Here is a 15361-nt window from a genome sequence, read left to right on the forward strand (position 1 = left end):
ACGTCGGCGACGAGCTCCGCGGCGGTGGGTGCGGTTGAGCTCCGGGAGGTCGCTACACAGCTCGGGAGCAAGAAAAGAAGGGAGGGGAAGATAGCTAAGCTCACGGGGAGTTCGACGAAGCACTTGGTGCGGCCGGGAACGAGCCGGAGCGACGACGGCGTTGAAGGGGATCTCCGACGACGGCGGTTCGGTCGAGGTCGATGCAGTGGGCTCGGGCCTTGCAAGCGCTCGGGGCTCGGCTTGCTCGATGAAGTGGACGGCGGCGGAGCTCCTGGACACGGCGGCACGGCGTGGGGTTGACGGAGGGCGTGGCTACGGCGAGAGATGGCGGCGATGGCGGCGGCCATGGCGGGGGAGCGCGAGAGAGAGAAGTTGGGGGAGAATGGAGGTGTCCTGCGGGTTCACGGCGCGACGTGGAGCTCATCCATCCAGCCCCGAGGTGAGGAGGTGAAGCAGGGCGACGGCCAGCTGCGTGGCGCGCGCTGCGGTTGCCGTCGGGCACCTGCCTGCCCGCCTGGCCGGCAAGCAGCTCGCTGGAGCGGTGCTGGGCTGGGCCGGCAGGTGGGCCGGGTGCTGGGCGCCAGGTAGGTTTTTTCCTATTTCTCCTGTTTTCTGTTTTTTTAATACTTCTGCAACTTTGTTGACTTATTAAAAATACTTAGGCAACTCCTAAAATCACCAAACTACTCCTGGTCCAAAGTTGGATTATTTCCAACATGAAACATTTTAGTTTGGAGATATTTGAGCATCTGAATATTTTATATCATTTTAAATGCCCAAATTCAAATATCTATGATTTAATTCAAAGACCCTAGGATGACCTAGGAAAATGTGCATCACTTTTGGCAGGGGTTCTGAACCAAAACAAAAATGATGGGCATTTTAGAAGGGCATTTCAGGTTCATTGAAAAAGTTTTTAGTAAACCCTAGTTGGTTTCAGAGGGGGCTGGGGGTTCTGTCATCCCCATTTCAGGTTTCTGATGAAAGAATAAACATGATGCAACACTCTAATGCATGAACTAGCTAGGGTGTGACAACTCACCCCCACTGAAAAGAATCTCGTCCCGAGATTTGGGTTCCTCCGGAAAGAGGGCGGGATACTCGAGTCGAAGACGATCCTCCCTTTCCCAAGTTGCTTCATCCTCAGAATGGTGCGACCATTGAACTTTGAGAAACTTGATATTATGACGTCGAGTGGTACGCTCGGCCTGATCGAGGATACGAATGGGATACTCTCGATACGTGAGATTATCTTGGAGATCAAGCGTTTCGTGGTCCACTCCACGGATAGGATCCGAGAAGCAACGCCTGAGTTGAGAAACGTGGAAGACATCGTGGACTCTGGAGAGATGCGGAGGTAGTTCCAAATGGTAGGCAACTTCTCCTCGTTTAGCGAGAATACGAAAGGGTCCAATGTAACGAGGAGCCAATTTGCCTTTGATACCGAAACGATGGGTTCCCTTCATAGGAGTAACCCGAAGGTAAGCCTTATCGTCAACCTCGAAAGTCATAGCCTTATGTTTTCGGTCATACTGACTCTTTTGACGAGATTGGGCTGTTTTCAACTTTTCACGAACGATGCGAACTTGCTCTTCTGCTTCCTCAATCATATCCGGGCCAAAGAATTGTCTTTCCCCAGTTTCTGACCAGTTAAGGGGTGTTCGACACCGTCGTCCATAGAGAACTTCAAAAGGGGCTTTACCCAAGCTAGATTGATAGCTGTTGTTATAAGCAAATTCGGCAAATGGAAGGCATTTCTCCCACTCCATTCCGAATGAGATAACAGAGGCTCGAAGCATGTCTTCTAGGATCTGGTTGACGCGTTCCACTTGACCACTCGATTGAGGGTGAAAGGCGGTGCTAAAGGAAAGGCGGGTTCCCATAGCATTTTGGAAACTTTCCCAAAATCGAGAGGTGAAAAGACTTCCTCGATCCGAGTTAATTTCCAAAGGAACACCATGGAGAGACACTATTCGGGAGATGTATAAGTCTGCCAGCTGACTAGCGGTTATACTCTCGCGAATAGGTAAGAAATGGGCCACTTTGGAAAGACGATCGACAACGACAAGGATCTCATTATTTCCTCTCTTGGTCCTGGGAAATCCGGTAATGAAATCCATACCAATTTTATCCCATTTCCATTCAGGAATAGCTAGGGGTTGAAGGGTGCCAGCAGGCCGTTGATGCTCTGCTTTTACACGACGGCAGACGTCGCAATTAGCAATATACTGAGCAATTTCTCTCTTCATCCTAGTCCACCAGAACCTCTGACGTAGGTCATGATACATCTTGGTACTACCGGGATGAATGGTGAGAGGAGATTCATGAGCCTCCTTAAGGATCAACTGCCGTAGATGCTGGTTCTTGGGAACCACTAAACGGTTCTCAAAGTACACAACACCATGATCATTTATGGAGAAACAACTAGCACCTCCGCTAGCAATGTTCTCCTTGATTTTAGATATTCCCTTATCTCGCTTTTGGGCAGCGATAATTTGATCCGTAAGAGTAGGTTTCGCCACCAAGGTGGAAAGAAAACCTTGAGGAACAATGTGAAGGTTAAGCTTCCGAAATTCCTCATGGAGAAGCGGTTGACTTTGTTGTAACATCAGGTTGTTACAATAAGATTTACGACTTAGCGCATCAACCATGACGTTGGCTTTCCCTGGGGTGTAAGTTATTCCTAAGTCGAAATCTGTGATCAACTCGACCCAACGTCTTTGCCTGAGATTCAAATCCGGTTGGGTGAAGATGTACTTCAGACTTTGGTGACCAGTGAATATTTCGCAACGATTACCAAGAAGGTAATGTCGCCAAGTTTTAAGTGCATAGACTACGGCTGCAAGCTCTAGATCATGAGTAGGATAATTCTCCTCATGTGGGTGCAATTGCCGTGAAGCGTAAGCAATTATGTGTCGGTCTTGCATGAGAATGCAACCTAGTCCTTGTCGCGAGGCGTCGCAATAGATAACAAAGTCCTTAGAGAAGTCTGGCGGTACCAGTACGGGAGCAGAAGTCAGGCGTCTTTTCAGTTCCTGAAAGTTGTGCTCACATTGTGGAGTCCATTCGAACTTTTTATCTTTCTTGAGGAGTTCGGTTAGAGGTTTAGCAACTTTGGATAAATTTTCGACAAAGCGACGGCAATAGCTCGCTAAGCCCAGAAAACTCCGAACTTGCTTGACCGATTCAGGTGGAGTCCAATTAAGGATGGCTTGAACTCGCTCAGGATTAACAGCAATACCTTTACCAGATATTACATGACCCAGATAGGTCACTTCTGACAACCAAAATTCACATTTAGAAAACTTGGCATAAAGGCGATGCTCTCGAAGTTTCTTCAACACTAGCCTTAGATGTTCGGCATGTTCTTCCTCGTTCTTGGAGTAGATGAGTATATCATCGAGGTAAACCACGACGAATTTATCCAAATACTCCATGAAGATTGAGTTCATTAACCGAGAAAAGGTGGCTGGAGCGTTGGTTAAACCGAAGGACATGACGGTGTACTCGTATTGGCCATAACGAGTAACAAAGGCCGTTTTAGGAATGTCCCCGTTCCTGATTTTGATTTGATGGTAGCCCAACCTCAAATCCATTTTGGAGAAGACTGAGGATCCAGCGAGCTGATCATACAGGTCGTTGATCCTGGGGAGCGGATATTTGTTCTTGATTGTGACCAAATTGACAGGTCGATAATCTACAACCATCCGGTCCGTACCATCCTTCTTCTTGACGAAGAGGACGGGGCAAGCCCACGGAGATGAACTAGGTCGGATGAAACCCTTTTTCAAGGACTCATCGAGTTGTTTCTTAAGCTCGGCTAGTTCTAGTGGTGCCATCTTATAGGGTCTTCTAGCAATCGGGACGGTTCCTGGAATAAGGTCTATTACGAACTCAACATCCCTGTCAGGTGGAACACCTGGCAATTCCTCTGGGAAGACATCCGGGAAGTCACGGACTACCGGAACGTCCTCAGGGTCTGGCAAAGGCTGGCGTTAAGAGAATATAACTGTCGCTTGGCTATTCGGGTCAAGACATTGACTATCTTTCCCGAGGGATGGGTGAGTTGAACAGTCCTAGAGAAGCAATCAATTTTGGCATGATGAGCTGACATCCAGTCCATACCCAAAATGATATTAATATCTGAAGATTTGAGAGCTATAAAAGATGCAAGGAAAACAAGTCTGTCGACTTGGATTTCATTTCCATAACTTACCCTGGAGGTTTGCCATCTAGAACCGGGAGTAGAAATTTCCATAGTGGATGGCAGGTCACAGAATGCGGTGTTATGCAAACGAGCATAGTTCTCGGATATAAATGAATGAGATGCTCCTGTATCGAAAAGAACAGATGCCGGGTGGCAATTAACAAGGAGCGTACCGAGAACGACGTTGGGATCCTCTTGAGCTTCTTCGGCAGAGATACAGTTGACATGGCCACGTGTAGCGGTGGCCGGCTTGGCGTGGAACACTTTACCTATCGGCTTGCCACGGCCAACAGCTTTAGCAGGTAGGTTGGGGTTGGTTTGGGGGCACTCGCGCATATAGTGGCCAGATTCCCCACACTTAAAACAAGTCACGAAATTGGTACATGGAGGAGCACTATTGGTTGGACCACCATAGGGTTTGGCTGGTGCAGACTGTTGAACGGGGCGAGGCGCCTGGAAGGATGGCCTCGGTGTGAACCTGGGTGGCAGAGCAGTGTTAGGTACCCACACGCGGCGCTTCTGAGGACCAGCACCGGATGAGGAACCCACATCACGGCTATGCTTGCGTGTTGCGTCATAATCAGTCTGACCAGTCTCGGCACTGATGGCCTTGTTAACAAGCTTCTGAAAAGATGTGCACTCATGCAGACGGAGGTCGCGGCGAAGCTCAGGACTAAGTCCCTTACGGAACCTTGCTTGCTTCTTGGCATCAGTAGAAACTTCCTCAGCGGCATATCGTGCAAGGTTACCAAACTCCCTGCTGTAAGCATCCACAGAGAGTCGGCCTTGAGTGAAACTGCAAAATTCCTCACATTTACGGTCCATAAGACCCTCCGGAATGTGATGTTCACGGAAAGCCTCGCTGAATTCAGCCCAAGTAGTGACATGGCCCGCTGGGCGCATAGCTCCATAATTCTCCCACCATAGACTGGCGGGGCCTTCAAGATGATATGCAGCAAAGGTGACCTTGTCAGCCTCAGCTACTAGCGCGGAACGCAGTTTGTGGGAAATACTGCGAAGCCAGTCATCAGCGTCGAGAGGCTCGACGGAGTGGTGGAACGTGGGTGGATGTAACTTGATGAAATCACTGAGTGACACCAAGTTATTTCTCTGATGGTGTGCTGTGTTCTGTTCAATACGCTCAAACAAACGGTTGGTCTCCCGCTTGTTTCTCTCGGCTTCCATCATAACCTCGGCTAGGGAAGGAGGATGAGGCAGATTTGCATTCCTGTCTTCACTGCCTTCGGCCTGCTCTTGAGGAGCGGGGTTATTGTGCGTGTTGACCATCCTAGGTAAACAAGACAATGATTTAGTCAGACTGATAAGATTCCGTCATAGAATACAGAATGTAAGGAATAACTCGGAATGCAAGATGATCATCCGTATGACATGGTAGATACAGAAACTGCTTCTCTATTCCATCGTCATACACACCATACAAGGTTTAGTACAAGACCAAACAAGGTACTATTACGGTGAAAGGAAGATTACATCACATCGGAGGCATCCCAAGCTCCTATACATTATTTTTCTACACCTCCGGAAAGCGATACAAACTAGGTCATATCCCACGAGTCACGCAGGACGATAGACGACACAGCTAGTACGAACTAGTGGTACTACCACTAACTCAGACCGATCCGTAGTAGTCCTCGTAGAAGTCACCTCCATAGCCTGGAAGCTCAACATGATCATCCGGGAACAGACGATCTCGCGGAGCTTGTGGACCATAGGGGCTAGGATGAGGTCTTGGACCAACAGACGGTGGCCTGCGGGGACCGCGAGGTGGGGTGATGCCTCCTACATCACGCCAACCCACCACGTCTGGCAGAGCAGATCTCACAGGATAGAGATCGCGCCTATCCGAATATCCAGCTTGCACCGCCGGTGCAAACCGAGTCAACGTGGCCCAATGGTCAGCACGGGTATTGAAAAGCTCTAGCCTCAAGGCCCGATTTTCACGGTCCTTATCCTCGAGCATCTCAGCAGTGGTGCGAGTCCGTGAATCCTCCTGAGTGGGGTCAGCATAGATAGCCTGGAGATACCCTTGTGCTCCCGGAAGTGATCCTGGCATATACCGGAAATCAGAGTCCCGAGATAGGCCAGACCTGACTCGCATAATGGTCATCATAGAGTAGGCGGCATCCTGCACAGCCATCTCAATAGTAACCCCGAGTCCATAGGAGCAGTGAAGGGGCTCGGTGGATCCAGGATAAGATGGAAATATCCTGACAGTGCAGAGATACTGGCTTTGATTAAAATCTCGAAATTGCTCTTCGACCGTGTACTCAGGATACCAACGGTATCCAGCCTCAGTCATTACCCTGACCAACATGGCGGTATGGCCGGGTACATCTAGGCATCGAGTCAGGCGAACCACTTGATTGAGGTCGCGAGTGGCCATCTGAAAGCACAACCATAATGCAAAGGCATTAGATTTTCTAGCAAAATTTCGGCAGCATAACAGCTGTAAATGCTCAAGAAGGATTTTGAGACATTTGACAAAGGATTTCATACACACTCAACAACATCATATCAAGTTCTGAGTCCATCCTAGCAACATAATGTGGTAGTAGAACTGAACTAGGCTTGTATCCATCAAACCTATAAGGTACTACTGATTAGTAACACGTGAACCTGATAGAGAGAAAAGATCCTAATTCCTTAACCCCCGGTGGAAGAATAGACTGACTCAGATCAGAATGTCATAAGATAAAGGAGTAAAAAGAGCCTTACCTTCCAACCCACAAACAATTCCCCTACATATAACTAAAGAATTTCTAGACTCAACATCGACCAGTTTGGCTTGGAGAACCTACAGGCAGTCCGGCTCTGATGCCAACGCTGTCAGGCCCCCGACTCGATGTCACATCGATCTAGCCTGTAACACCTCATATCACTTTGCGACCTCACGCCCGGTATCCCCACGGGTGTCGCCTTACCTTTGCCCGGGACCGTTTGCGCCTTTTGGCTCACGTATATGATAGTGTCGCTAGCATCCATATGATAAGGAGCCCGGGCTGACATGACTAGTCGTAAACCCAGAGTGGCACAGACTTACAGGGACAGGCATCCATGACCCAGCTTCGAACGTGTCGGTCATCAGCAAGTGGGTCCGGGCTGTAGCACTGGGCTAGCAGGACTCCGGTAAACCGGGCTGTAGCGGGCTAACAGGACTCCGGTACTCAATGCGTGACATTTCCCCGAAGGGACAGACACAGGAATGAAGAAGGACACATGCCGGCCAGCCTAAGTGTTCCGGAGCAGTGGCAAGCTACCATGGCTCGGTGGAAACACTAGGAGACATTTCCCGGTAAGAGAGACTACTAAAGATAAACAACAAGATAGTCAGATCCCACACATACCAAGCATTTCAATCATACACACAATATGCTCGATATGTGCAAATACAACAAGGCATCACAACATGAATCTACAACACAAGTACTTTATTTAAGGCTCAGAGAGCCATACATAAGATACACATAGGTACGGGTCACACGACCCAGCATGCAAGTCATACAGTCATACAAACCAGCAGCGGAAGTAACTTGTCTGAGTACAGACAACTAGTAAAATAAAAGAGGCTTGGAAAGCCTAGCTATACTACGTGGTCCTTCACAAGCTCAGGATCACCACCTGGGCCTAAGCCTACTCATTGATGTCAACGTCTATGAAGAACCCATCAGAAGGGGTTGCAGCGTCTTCTGTAAAAATGTAAATTATAGCAACATGAGTACAAAGGTACTCAGCAAGACTTACATCAGATCCTACATACATGCACATTTATCAAGAAGGGTTGGTGGAGTTATTGCAGCAAGCCAGCTTTGACTCTTGGCTAGACTATCCTACGAGACTCCAACTTGAAATGGTTTTGCGCACACGAGTCCACTACTCACCACTTCAATACACTACCGAGGATCCACCTCCGTCTTCCTACGGAAGAGCCATCCTCGGCACACACACTTATCTTGAGGCTTTTAGTAGTTTCCATTTACTTGTCTATGAACTGTATAGGCAACCAAGTGGTCCTTTACCGCGGACGCGGCTATTCGAATAGATCATGATAACCCTGCAGGGGTGTACTTCTTCATACATGTTTCCACCACTTAGCGTCTGCACACGACATGTGCTCGGCAGACTTCAAGCGAAAGCCGACGTGGGTGTAGACCACGACCTACCTAAACACCTAAGTCTCCAATCCAGGTTTATCGCCTATCCAGGTTCCATCCGCAGGGAGTCCGGCCGAGGTTTCCCATACGGCCCCGAACGATGTGTACAGGGTTCCGTGACACCTAACGGGTGCCTGGTATTCCCGGCCACGTACCTACCGCATCACAGCCCACCCCTATGGTCAGCGCTGTCCACGGCCTCCAGTAGGCTACAAACACCAGAAACTACTTGCAACTCCTGGACAGAGAACTAGGGTGAATAAGAAGTCGAGCGGGGTCATATTTCAGGGCCCAATGCATGGTAGTAGCTGTATCTTAAATCACACATACAGATCTCAGTGCTTAAGGTCGGCTTCAATGAAACAACCCACCATGTACTCCTACATGGCCTCTCATCGATACCTTTACCAAATCGTGTTCACCACACCACTCTCATTACTGACATGATCATTTCACTCTAGCCCATCACCCAGATGAACCAGACCTGACACGACTCTAAGCATAGCAGGCATAGCAAGGTAGGAACAACACATCCATATGGCTCAATCAACTCCTACACATGCTAGTGGGTTTCATCTAGTTACTGTGGCAATGACAGGTCATGCAGAGGAAGTGGGTTCAACTACCGTAGCACACAGCAGTTTGAAACGCGTTGTCTTAATGCAGTAAAAGAGAGCAGGAGCGGGAACATGGGATTGTATCGATATGATCAAATGGTTGGTTGCTTGCCTGATGGTTCGATGCACTGATACGGTTCTTCGTTAGGGTAATCACGGTACTCCTCGGGGGCAGAACCTGCCGCAAAGAACACCGATACACAACCATCACCAAACAATGTGCAACAATATGATGCATGCATGAAACATGGCAATATGAGTGTGTTGGGCTAATGCAACTAAAGCCAGAAGGGTTTGAACCAATTTGAACCAAAGATTCAAATTTCAAACTCATACATGGCCCTTTAAAGTGCTTTATCTTGTTCTGCATTAAACATCAAGTTAACTTGTTTAATCATGCATGAAAATAGTACAGATGGATAGATTGGATTTTTCTGATCATTTTTCATATATAATTTGTCTGATTTGGAGTTACAGAATAAAAGTTATGAATTTTTGAAGTTTAAACTATATTCTGGAATTTCCTATATTAGATTAAATCCAGAAAATCAATTACTGCGTCAGCCTGACGTCAGTGTGACATCAGCAGGTCAACGGGACACGGTCCGGGTCAAACCTGACAGTGGGTCCCGCGTGTCAGTGTGATTAATTAAACTAAAATTAATTTAAACTAATCCTAATTAGTTAACAGGGCTGGGCCCCACCTGTCATTGACTCAGGAGAGTCAACCAGGGCCCACCCGTGGTCAAACCCAGGTCGGCTGCACCGGCGTTTAGCCGCCGGCGAGCCCGACGCGGCGGCGGAAGTGGTTTTGGCCGTTCCGGCCACCAAATGGGTCGCGGAGGCCATCGGAGTGGAGCTGAGGACGAGCCGCAGCTCTTGGTGGAGTCCGTTGGGGTCGGGGTGGCCGGAGTTGGCGCCGGCGACGACTTTGGCGGCCACCGGAGTTCGGCCGAAGACGAACTTGACGCTAGAGGGGTCGGTGAGGTGCGGGGAGTAGCTGGTTAGGTGCTACGTGACATGGTGAACATGATGGACACCAGTTTGTGGCCGGAGGGTGACCGGGAGCACGTCGGCGACGAGCTCCGCGGCGGTGGGTGCGGTTGAGCTCCGGGAGGTCGCTACATAGCTCGGGAGCAAGAAAAGAAGGGAGGGGAAGATAGCTAAGCTCACGGGGAGTTCGACGAAGCACTTGGTGCGGCCGGGAATGAGCCGGAGCGACGACGGCGTTGAAGGGGATCTCCGACAACGGCGGTTCGGTCTAGGTCGATGCAGTGGGCTCGGGCCTTGCGAGCGCTCGGGGCTCGGCTTGCTCGATGAAGTGGACGGCAGCGGAGCTCCTGGACACGGCGGCACGGCGTGGGGTTGACGGAGGGCGTGGCTACGGCGAGGTGGTGGCGGCGATGGCGTCGGCCATGGCGGGGGAGCGCGAGAGAGAGAAGTTGGGGGAGAATGGAGGTGTCCTGCAGGTTCACGGCGCGACGTGGAGCTCATCCATCCAGCCCCGAGGCGAGGAGGTGAAGCAGGGCGACGGCCAGCTGCGTGGCGCGCTCTGCGGTCGCCGTCGGGCACCTGCCTGCCTGCCTGGCCGGCAAGCAGCTCGCTGGAGCGGTGCTGGGCTGGGCCGGCAGGTGGGCCGGGTGCTGGGCGCCAGGTAGGTTTTTTGCTATTTCTCCTGTTTTCTATTTTTTTAATACTTCTGCAACTTTGTTGACTTATTAAAAATACTTAGGCAACTCCTAAAATTACCAAACTACTCCTGGTCCAAAGTTGGATTATTTCCAACATGAAACATTTTAGTTTGGAGATATTTGAGCATCTGAATATTTTATATCATTTTAAATGCCCAAATTCAAATATCTATGATTTAATTCAAAGACCCTAGGATGACCTAGGAAAATGTGCATCACTTTTGGCAGGGGTTCTGAACCAAAACAAAAATGATGGGCATTTTAGAAGGGCATTTCAGGTTCATTGAAAAAGTTTTTAGTAAACCCTAGTTGGTTTCAGAGGGGGCTGTGGGTTCTGTCATCCCCATTTCAGGTTTCAGATGAAAGAATAAACATGATGCAACACTCTAATGCATGAACTAGCTAGGGTGTGACACTCTAGCCACTCAAACTTGTTGATTTGCTACGGATTGAAGGAGGAGACCTAGATCTACACTTCCACCAAAGGATATTTGATTCCCCCATACTTTTTGTGTGGATTTTGTTACTCTTGGGTGCTTGGGCGCCCTAGATGGAAGAGGTCACTTCGGAGCACATTCCATTTTAGTGAAGCTCCGGGGTTTCGTTGGGACCCTCCAATTAAGTTATGGAGAGAGCCCCAACCTTGTTTGTAAAGGTCCGGTTGCCGCCTTCAAGGGTACCAATAGAGAAATCACAGCATCTCGCATTATGTGAGGGCGTGAGGAGAATACAGTGGGCCTAGTGGCTTCTTGGGGAGCATTGCGCCTCCACACCGCTCCAACGGAGACGTACTTCCTCTCAAAGGGAAGGAACTTCGGTAACACATCATCGTCTTCACCGGCTCCACTCTTGGTTATCTCATCCCTTTACTCGTGCAAGTTTATCTTGTGTTACATCCCTTGCTTGCTTGTGTACTTATTGTTGTTGCATCATATAGGTTGCTAACCTAGTTTGCATATCTGGACAACCTACTTTGATGCGAAGTTTAAATTGATAAAGAAAAGCTAAAAATTGTTAGTTGCCTATTCACCCCCCCCACCCTCTAGTCAACTATATCGATCCTTTCAGCCGCCCTACTCCAAATGCCAGCCCGGAGCCTCCAAGTCTCCACGGCACTGGCCGGCATGCTCCACGAAACATGAGGAGACCCAAACATCATCAAGAATCTCATAAAGGTACTCCATAAACACAGTGGAGCTCCAAGACAATATCAAGCAGTCAAGGCAGCGTCTGCCGAGCACCAGCGGCGAGCATGCCCACCTCGGGAAGATCGTCGAGGCATGGTGCCTTGGCTAGAGCCTGCATCAAGGGGTTAGTTCGAAAACCTTCATTGAGCAATTTCAGATTTTATTGAGGACTTGATTCTTTGTAATTTTTGCGCGTAACCTTTTTTATTTGATTATAGGAATTGAAATCTTTAGGAAAATTTTCTAAAGCTTGCATTGCACTATATTTTAAAGAAAAAATTACACTCACTATAACCTTTTTGAAAAAAATCATGTGGTTTTCTAACACCGACATGCGAGAGAGTAAGTCACGTGAAGGAAGGATAAATAGTTTCAGGTTTACCTCGCAAAAAGAAAATAGTTTCAGGTTTTATAGAATGGGCAGTGTACATATCATGTGTGTACTCGTTTATTCTTTGAATACAAAAGTATAACATCTGTATTGAATTGAAAGAAATAAAATATGCATCACTAGTCGCAAGCGGATACACCCAGTTTAGTTCCGGACTGGCGCGTGGCCTCATTTGCGTGTCCCCTACTCGTCGGATTCCGACAGTAGCTTTATGGACTCGAACTGAGTCGAGAACGGACCCATGCACATAGCGATCGAGCTACAATAAATAAGTTCCCCGAGGTATCTCGTGGACTCATCGATTCTCCATCTCCATCAAACAAGCTATCGACCGACATCTCCCTCTCGCGTGTACGTGAGCGTGGTGGCTGATCCACCAAAATCAATGGCAGTAGAAGCTCTTCTCCCGCCGCTGCTCCCGACGCCACCCAGGAGCGAGATGCTGCCAGTCCTCCCGACGCCGCCCAGGAGCAAGATGCTGCCGCTGTTGCCGATGCTGCAGGGTATCGTCCTCACCATGCTGGTGTCCACCATGGCAGGCCGCGCCGACTTCGTCCAGAGGTGGGACTGGAACAAGAAGGGCAAGAAGCCATGCAGCTCCATCTGCTCGTCCTCGTCCTCATCGTCGGAGGGCAGCGGGAGCACCAGTCGTGCTGACTCCGTCGAGAGGTGGGACTGGAACAAGAAGTGCAAGAAGCCATGCAGCTCCATCTGCTCCTCCTCCTCGTCGTCATCGTCGTCGGAAGGCACCGGGAGCACTGGCCGTGCCGACTCCGTCGACAGGTGGGACTCGGAGAGGAAATACTACAAGAAGCATATGCTGGAATTTATTCTATTTTGGGCAGCCCAATAACTATTTCAGAAATTCCTAATAAATCCTAGAGGCCCACTTAGCCCATTTGTGCAAGGCAAGGGATACTACTAAAGTTTAGTCCCACATTGCTAGTTTAGTGGGAGTTGGACCTCCTTATAAGGGAGGTTCTTTCCCCACTTGTACGAGCATGAGAACAAGAGGGATATCCACGCGCGCTCCTCCTTCGCCGCCCGCCTCGCCACGCCACGCCTTGCCTCGCCTCGCCTCATCACGACGCGCCGTAGGTTGCCTCTTCGCGTCCTTCTCCCGTGCCTATATAAGAGAGGTCGCTCCTCTCCAGAGAGACACAACAAAAGCTCCTCCGAGACCACACCTTTTGAGTCCTGTGCAGGAGAAGGGTGATAAGGTTTTTGGGGAGCGCTCAACGCGACTACTGGCTGCTTCATCACGGACGATCCGGTCGCCGACGACTACTTCCCCGACGACGACTTCTTCCCCGACGTCCATGACCTCCTCGACGACATGGCAGGCGAGGACACTGTTGGGGATATTACTGCCGGGCGTAAACCGGCCTATCTGGGCCGGATCAACTTCATCAATAGTTCAAGAGTGCTAAAGCCCAGGAAGACAGATGAGGGCTTAAGGCCCGTAGTCGGTTTAAGACTTGTAGCAGTAAACCGGATTTGTATATAAACTTGCATTGTAAGTTAGGAATAAGGAGAGACCAACCCGGATATGAATATCGACCGGTGTTGGGACTCTGTGAACTGACGGGCGTCACCCGTGTATATAAGGGGACGACCCGGCGGCGGTTCAAAGACAGACAACAACTCGAGACATAGGCGAAGCTTGTTTGCTCCCTAGTCATTGAAACCCCATCAATTCCATCACAACTAGACGTAGGCTTTTACCTTCATCGAAGGGGCCGAACTAGTATAAACTCTCTTGCGTCCCTGTGTCCGCTTTAACCCCTTCAAGCTAACCCGTCGCGATGGCTCCACAACTAAGTCCTTTCTCTAGGACATCTGCCGTGACAAACCACGACAGTTGGCGCCCACCGTGGGGCTATCGCATGATGGTTTCAGGTTCTTGGAGGGCCGCTTTGAAGGACTCGAGGGCTATGCTGTAGGCCGGATGACTAAGAGTCGTCGCGGCAAGCTCTACATCGACGACGCAGGCTGGGGCCCCGAGGCCGGCTCAATTGAGTACGGGTACCGGGTCCCCTTTGGTGGCATTCACATTTTCATTGGCAAGATCGGTGAACCGGGCCCTGAGCCGGACATCTGCACCGACCTCGTCGAGACGGCTAAGCGTGCGCGATCCGCCCGGGTTAAACCGGCCATGAAGCGTGCCTTCGTGGGAGTCATCCATGGAGGAAGTTATGAGGATGGATCGGAATCTCACGGCGATACCGCTGTTTGTTCCGATGACGAGTCATCGACCGGAGAAACCGAATCTCTTTATCAGCTACAAGACGGCCGGATTGGGGGCTGTTCCGATGGCGACAATATTCTGGACCCCTCTGATCTGCTCAACCGGGTTGGAATATTCATGGCTGGCACACAAGCAGCGCTTCATTCTTCGACCGCTGAGGCAACAACCTCCGGTTCAGCAGCGGCGACGGCTACCGGGGCAGGAGACCGTGTGCGCCCACCGGCTCAAGTTCTATCAGAGCTATTTGATGCATTGGTTGTGCTTATGGCGGAAGCTAATCCGGCGGATCAGGGCGTTCATAACGCGGAGATTGCAAAGGTGAAGGAACAGATCACCCAGGCCAAGGTAGATCTGGCAGCTGAGGACACCAGGATGGCCACAGAGCGGGCCGCTTTAGACGCACAAGCCTACAGGCTCATGTTGGACCAGAGCGCGTCGCAGGAAGTCATGAGGAGGAAGTACCGATCCCGTTTGCCTCCGGTTTTCGAGGCCAGAGACCTTTTCAACACTCCAGGAGCAGGAACCGGCAATCCGCTAGAGGGAAACCGGGTGGAAGCTCCTGGGACCGGTGCACCGGTTCAGCCTCGTTAGATGGACCCGCCTCGTCAAAACACCGTGATACCTCAGGCTGTTTTAACACCTCTGGGTCATTACTCCAACCCAATGGACAATCTCGTCGCCGCCGCTGCACGGTTGGAGGCCATTCCAATTGAAGGTGACTCGCCGCAGGCAGTAGAAACGCAACGGGTCAAGGAGCTTCCGAGGACAGCTTTGGTCCAACAGGAAGCATACTCGTACAGCCGCAACCGGATCCACTCAACCCCTCGTCCAAGCCGGAGCTATAGCAG

This window comes from Triticum dicoccoides, chromosome 1A (genome assembly GCF_002162155.2).
Source record: "Triticum dicoccoides isolate Atlit2015 ecotype Zavitan chromosome 1A, WEW_v2.0, whole genome shotgun sequence".
Classification (NCBI taxonomy): Eukaryota; Viridiplantae; Streptophyta; class Magnoliopsida; order Poales; family Poaceae; genus Triticum; species Triticum dicoccoides.